Below are 7260 nucleotides of genomic sequence, written 5' to 3'. Positions count from 1 at the left end.
GAGACAAAAGACCTGCAACTTCGCCAAGCAAAGGTACCCCTGAAACAGGAAAGTTTTTCATGCCTAGAATCAATCCAGGAGACCAACCTACAATTAGAAGTGTGCTCCGGAATGAGAAGGTAAAGGGCAGAGTTGATCTGATACCAAATAAATGGTTCATTGATGCATCTGTTCCTTTTAATGCAACTACTTCCAAGTATTATCAACCTATGCTAGATGCAGTTGCTAGTTATGGTCCTGGTTACAAAGGGCCAAGTAGCTATGTCCATCGTGGTCCTTTGCTAGTCAATAATGTTGAAGAAACAAAGAGGTATGTAGAGGGGTACCGCAAAATATGGAAAGAAACTGGTCAATTTCTTGGTGTACAGTAGTCAATTTCTTGGTGTACTGTCCACAGGGTATAGTTTTTCTTAAGTCAGTTGATGCCACCGATAGTTCTAAGATAGTTAAATATCTGTTCACGTTATTTGCATCGATTGTGCGGTTTGGTGGCCCAGAAAATGTTGTTCATTTTGTAACTGAAAATGCCTCTAATATGCGAGCTGCTGGAAAGAAATTAGAGGAGTTCCCTTCACTTTATTGGTCCCCTTGTGCTATGTTGTCTGAATTTGAAGCTCTCTGATATGGGTAAACTTGTAGTAGAAAAAAGTGTTCAACATGCATCCCGCATTACTAAGTAGCTGTACAACCATTGCTTCCCACTTTATCTTATGAGGAAATTCACTAATGGAAAGGAGATACTTCGTCCAGCACCAATTCGCTTTGCTAAAACTTTGTTGCATTGCAAAATATCTACAAGCAAAGGATGCTCTCCGTGCCATGGTGGTATCAAAAGAATGGAAAAGTTCATCCTGCTCCAAGGATGCAAAAGGAAGAAAATCTGTTGACCAAGGTGGATTTGTTCAAATGGAGCCTAATGGTTGTTTATGGACCTGCTCAAGTTGATCTCAACTCCAGATTCCTTGAGGAACTTGTCAACACTTGTTGAGATATCCCTCATCTCATGCTGGTTGGTGAGGATTTTAACTTTCTGAGATATCGGCAGGAGAAAAATAATGACAAATTCCACGATCAGTGGCCTTTCTTGTTCAACGTTGACATCGACAGCTTGGACCCTATGGGAGATTAAATTATCTAGTCGCTAGTACATCTAGGCAAACAATCATCACATCCCCGTATTTGAGAATCTGGATCGGGCATTGATGACAACAAAATGGGAATCAAAATACCCTCTGGTTATTGTCTATGGCCTCGATAGGATGGTGTCGGACCATGCTCCCATCCTCCTAGACACCAAAAACATGGTTACTCAAGTGGGGTGCAAACCCTTCCCGTTCAAGTTGGGATGGCTAACTTGTGAGTGATTTGATAACCGGATTGCTGAGGTGTGGAACCAGCCTTCCAGAGGACAGACACCTATGCAAAGGTGGACAAGCAAACTCAACTCTCTAAGAAGACATCTTAGAGGCTAAGCTGTGAACACTTGTTGGACATATAATAACAGAAGAAAGAACTTTTAGGGATTATTGATAATCTTGATAAAGCACCTGAGATGCAAGATCTAATAGACTTCGAGATTAATCTAAAAATTAGTCAAACGAAAAGCTGATTAAACTCTTTCGAGAAGAGGAAACGAAATGGTACCAAAGAGCCAAAGTCAATCATATTCATCATGGCGACAATAATATGAAATATTTACACATTGTTGCCATTGGCAAACATATGAAACAAAGTATATTATGCCTGGAACAGGACAAAGTGAAAATCAAGGGGGAAAAGCAAATAAAGAACTACATCACACAATTCTACAAATGTCTTTTTTGGCCCAACTAGGACTAATCACTTCTCCATGATGGAAGCACAAAGAGAGAAATTTACCAAGGTGACTGGCATTGAAAATGACATTCTTACAGCTCTCTTCACCAAAAAAGAAGTGTGGGATGTAGTATTTCAAATGGCACATAATAAAGCACCCGGCCCCAACGGCTTTCTAGCAGAATTTTAACAGGCTTTTTGGAATGTCATCAAGAAGGACAATATGACCTTATTCTACAAATTGCATTCTAGGAACCTTTCACTGCACAGTCTTAACTTTGAGGTAATTACACTCCTACCAAAAATCAAAGAGGCATGTCACATTCTTATGTATGCTAAATGTTAGCTTCAAGATTTTTACAAAGGTGACCACTAACCGCATAAATAGTGTGGTGGACCGGATAGTTTTCCCTACACAAACAACTTTTATGCGTAGTCAAAATATTTTATAAGGGGTTGCAATCCAACATGAAGCCATACACGAACTCCATCACAAAAAGTTAAATAGGGTTTTATTTAAAATAGATTTTGAGAATGAGTATGACAAAGTCAAGTGGCCTTTCCTGCTACAGGCTCTCTAAATGAAAGGTTTCTCACCTAAGTGGTGTGCATGGGTGGACACCTTTATTTCTGAGGGAAGCGTAGTAATCAAAGTCAATGATAATACCGGTCTATACTTCCAAACAAAAAAGGGCTTACGTTAAGGGGGCTCGCTCTCTCCGATTCTGTTCAATACCATCGTTGATATGTTGGCAATCCTCATTGAGGGAGCTAAAAGGGATGGGCAAATTAGTGGAGTAGTTCCACATCTTGTTGAGGATGGCTATATATATTCTCCAATATACCGATGACACAATCCTCTTCATGGATTATGATCTAGAAAAGGCCAAAAATATTAAGCTTGTGCTCTATTCTTTTGAGTAGCTTTCTGGTCTGAAGATCAACTTCTACAAGAGTGAACTAATTTGTTTTGGTGTGGCCCAGGATGATACCGAACAATATGCAGAACTGTTTGGTAGTGCTATGGGGGAGCTCCCCCTGTGCTACCTAAGAATACCAATTCATTTTTGAAAGCTAAGGAATTTGGACTGGAAATGAGTAGTTGAATAGTTTGAAAAGGGGCTAAGTAGCTGGATGGACAAGTATCTATCTATGGGTGGTAGACTTATCCCTCTTAACTTAGTCCTCAGCAGCCTCCCAACATACATGATGTATTTCTTCCTGATCCACGAGGCATACTTAAAAGACTGGATTACTTTCACTCCAGATCCTACTGACAAAGTGACAATAATAAAAATAATTATTGTCTGATGAAATGTATTGTCCGATGAAATGCATTGTCCTGTGCCAACCTAAAGATCATGGTCAAGACCTCGATGTTCAAAATACCTCTCTACTATGTAAATCACTCTATAAATTTTTTATCGAAGAGGAAAACTGGCAGGACATATTACAAAACAAATATTTGGGATCAAAACCTTTATCTTAGGTCAACTGGAAAATTGTGACTCTCATTTGTGGGCTGGATTGTTGAAGGTGGATAGATTCTTATGTAACTTTGCTATCTTCAATATCAAAGATGGCTCGCAAATCAAGTTCTGGGAGGATAACTGGTTGAGAAATTCACCAATGCGAGATCAATATCCATGTTTGTATAACATAACGTGGAACAAGCAAGACACAGTTTCCCATGTGTTACAATCTTACCCACTAAATATCTCATTCCGACGGGATCTGATTGACCCAAAATTCATAGCGTGGAATGAGTTTCTTCTACACCTTATCAATATCACTCTATCACAAGAGCATAATGAGTTTTGTTGGAATTTGAATTAATATGGAAAATTCTAAGTGAATTCTCTTTATTGGCCCCAATACATAGTGATGCACTCAGAATGAACATGCAACTGTGGAAACTAAAAATACCCCTAAAAATCAAAGTTCCCATATGGTACTTACATAAAGGGGTACTACTAACCAAAGAGAATTTAGTCAAAAGGCAATGGCAAGAAAGTCAGAAGTGTTACTTTTGTCAAAAAAATGAGACGATTAAGCACCTCTCTTTTTAGTATCGTTTTGCTAGATCAGTTGGCTTCTAACATTTACCCATCGCATAGTGTACCAAGCATGTTTGGAAATTGGCCCCGTGATCTTAGTAAACAATGGAAAGCCAAAGTAATAGTTGTGGCGGCAGCTTTTTGTTGGTCGCTATGGCTATGCAAAAGTAGCATCTTTCAATAAGAGGACAATTAATTCTCCTTTACAAGGTATTTATACTTGTACATGATGGCTCTGTACATGATGAGTGTTGCAGCGATAGGAGCATCGAGAGATGGTGGTAGTGGCATGCACACATTTGGAGTAGATGATCAGACAGTTCTTTACCCGGTTTGGATGAGTCTAGGCTCTGGATCGATGTCCCTCCACCATAGCCCTTGCATTGGATATTTTTTTCTCTGTTTCATGTACTCCTATTTCGTTTATACTTCTCTTTAATTTAGGTATGTGCATCTCTGAGATATGCAAAGACTAAGAGTGAACTCTTACGTGGTTGTATCACCTTGATGTAACGATAAGAGTTGATAAAACTTTCTTTATAAAAAAAGATATAATTATAGCTTCTTTTAGACAATATGCTTCTTTTTCGGATGCTGCTGATACTGATGATGTTAATGAAAATGAAGAGGCTAATTCCCAGTCTGGAGACATCCCAAATGATGCTTTGTGCATGGTGGTGATGTTGGGCCATAAAATGAAACAAATGACAAGTCGACTTCAATGGTTGATTGGAACATGGATCATATTTAGGTCCTGTTTGGTTTGGATTCAAATTCTGTCAAAAACATTTTGGTTCTAGATTATGTCCAAAACATTTCTCTTATAAATCAGAATCACTTGTAAAAATCATTTAGCTAGCTATCTGGATTCTATTTCTTGAAAAAGATGATGGTGGGTTAATTGACTACTTTGTCATTGTGCTGTTTTGCTGTTTTTTTTTTTTGTTTTATTGCAAAAACAACATTGGAAATAAGTGCTAACAAAATACATGGTTCATGATGATATTGCAAAATGCATACATGGTTCCAAAATATGAGTGCTACCATAATACATTGATCAGAGTTCAACAGCAACAAGCAGAAACATTTCTCCTAGACCTCGTATGATGACATATGCTAGCTACTACTTGCCATGCACAAACAATTTTGTGCAGATACATATTCTAGGCCTCACAGCTCCAGAGGACATCAATAATCCTAGCTACTACTTGCCAGGTGATGCGACAACGAATAGAGCACTCGTATGAACGTCTTGATTTAAACTCAAAGAGAGGCATAGCTACAACTTCAATCACAGGGAGGGAGAGCGAGGAGGGGTCGCACCTTGTGGACGGGGGCGGTGGGCGTGCGTGGGCGGCGGCGGCATGGGTGATAGGGGCAACTTGATGGCGCAAACGACGGCATGAGCGGCAGCGGCGCTGGCGGGCAGAGGCATAGACGGGCGGCATGTGATGGAACCAGACCGATTCTCGTTTGCTCGAGTAGTTCAAGTTGGCCCAGCGGCATTTCGAGGTAATTTTGTGTGAACTCGATGGGGAGATTCGGATGAGAAGAATATTAGTAAATTTTACTAGATTTTTAAAAATTTATTTGAGGCACTAACAATTGTTAAAAGTAGTTTTTTTTAAGAATTTTAGTTTAAATTTTACGCATGATTTTTGGGTAAATTCAATTAAAATGGGTTGCATATAGATTATGTAACACGTAAAAAAAAATTTAGAAATTTTTAGTAACAGAACATCACTATTTTGAACAGATAAAATAGAAGAGAAATTGAAATTCGTTCCACGTGGTACTGTTCATGCGGGAGCCCTGGGAGACGCTGCAGGCTGACTGCTTAGCGGTAAGGGTCTAACCGCTCTATAAGAGGGTGGTAGAGGGTGGTAGGCGTTTATTTTCGTAAAAAAAATTATTCGGAGTATATTTAAATAAATTTTTGTGTTAAAAAATATAAAAATAAAAAAAGCTCCAAAGAAACGGCCGGGTTTCCGGACCGTTTCTCGGAAACGTTTCGAGCCGAAACGATTCTCGTGTGCCCCTTTGGTTGGCCGGGGGCCGATTCTCAGTTTCTCTGAACCAAATGGCCCTTTAGTTTAGGCTGTACCTGTTATACTAGCCTTGTACCTGTCAAACTATTTACTATTTTGCTTATGTCCTCCATTCCTCCGGTCCTCCTTCCTTGTTGGTTTGTTTACTTGGCTTGTTAACTTAGAATCGATGGTCTAATTGTCTAAGTCTAGCTAATATTTTCTCTGGTTATAAATACTTATCCTTTTGGTTTTTTATAGTTTTTATATGTAACTTTAACTATTATTTTCTATTAAAATATATTTATAATATATAATATAATATAATATTATAAAAGTATTTTTTAAAACAAATCTACACATATGATTTTAATGTTTCTAAACTAAATATTCTATTGACGGTTAAAGTTTTAAAAATTTAACCAGATTTTAGTCAAAGCGACAAGTATTTATGACCGAAAAGAGTATTATTTAAAAAATTTCAAATAAAACTCAAACGATCAACGAAATAGAGGTGTGATGTATCTTTTAGTCCTATCTTACTAGTAGAAGTGGAGGAAAACCAACTAAAATGATTTATCTCCTTCAACCACTTTGTATGTATAGATAAGAGGACTAAAAAAACATACGTGCTCGTTTGCCAAGCCAGGCCGTGCCGTGGTTGTGGCTATGACGAAGGGCGCAGATGCACGACACCTACTTGAACGATCCACCAAAATCAAATCTAGTAGCTTACGCAGGTGCAAGCTCTTTAATCCGATCGTGGCACATAACTAAATCTGATCGTGGTACATCTCAAATACACAATTTTCTCTCTATATATAGTGACAGTCGCCACCACAAAAGATATACGCAATTAGGGTTTTTCCTCTCTTTGATGCGCCATCACACGTAGTCTGCTCCATCACACTGTGCTGACGTGCACCAATGAACGAGAGATAATATCTTTGGAACCCATCGTCCTTGTTATTCTGTATTAGGAGAGGGCGAATAAAGTTTTTAAGAAGCACTCGTCTTGATTGCTTACGATTTGCTTCATCTACATCATCACAGTCTACTTCCTCTATGTCCTCTTTTGCATCGCCATCAGAGGGCATCTACATCTTACACTACCGACGGATACTTACACTATGATTAAACTATGTTCAGTCATATTTACTATGCTAAATAGTTTTATGATATTCTTGTTAGCAACTATATATAAGTGCTACATACGTAGTTCTGTAGTTCTATTACCTACATGCCTACGTCATACTATCACTATATTATATTTTTAATTTATTAGTTTCTATTCATAATCTATTTAGAAATTAAATTAAATAAAAAAGTGTGCATCTATCAACATAAATCTCATCGCAGTT

The sequence above is a fragment of the Phragmites australis genome, chromosome 12 (assembly GCF_958298935.1).
Source record: "Phragmites australis chromosome 12, lpPhrAust1.1, whole genome shotgun sequence".
Classification (NCBI taxonomy): domain Eukaryota; kingdom Viridiplantae; phylum Streptophyta; class Magnoliopsida; order Poales; family Poaceae; genus Phragmites; species Phragmites australis.
The sequence above is the reverse complement of the archived record's forward strand: the minus strand, read 5'-3'. Positions refer to the sequence as shown.